Raw genomic sequence first — 229 nt, forward strand, 5'->3', positions numbered from 1 at the left:
CATGTAAATGAACTTACGGTATGCCCTCGTTTACTTTCCATAACTGGGAATCACCCCAGATCCTTCACTTCAGGGCTGAAACCCCCTCCAAAAAGAGAAGTCCTGGTCCACTGATTGTTCCACCATAGATAATAGACACTATTATCTATGGTTCCACAAAAAAAACAAAAAAAACAAAAAAAACAAAAAAAAAAACAAAAAAAAAAACAATGGAGCCGTGTCCACCGTA

Source organism: Dysidea avara, chromosome 10, assembly GCF_963678975.1.
Source record: "Dysidea avara chromosome 10, odDysAvar1.4, whole genome shotgun sequence".
NCBI lineage: Eukaryota > Metazoa > Porifera > Demospongiae > Dictyoceratida > Dysideidae > Dysidea > Dysidea avara.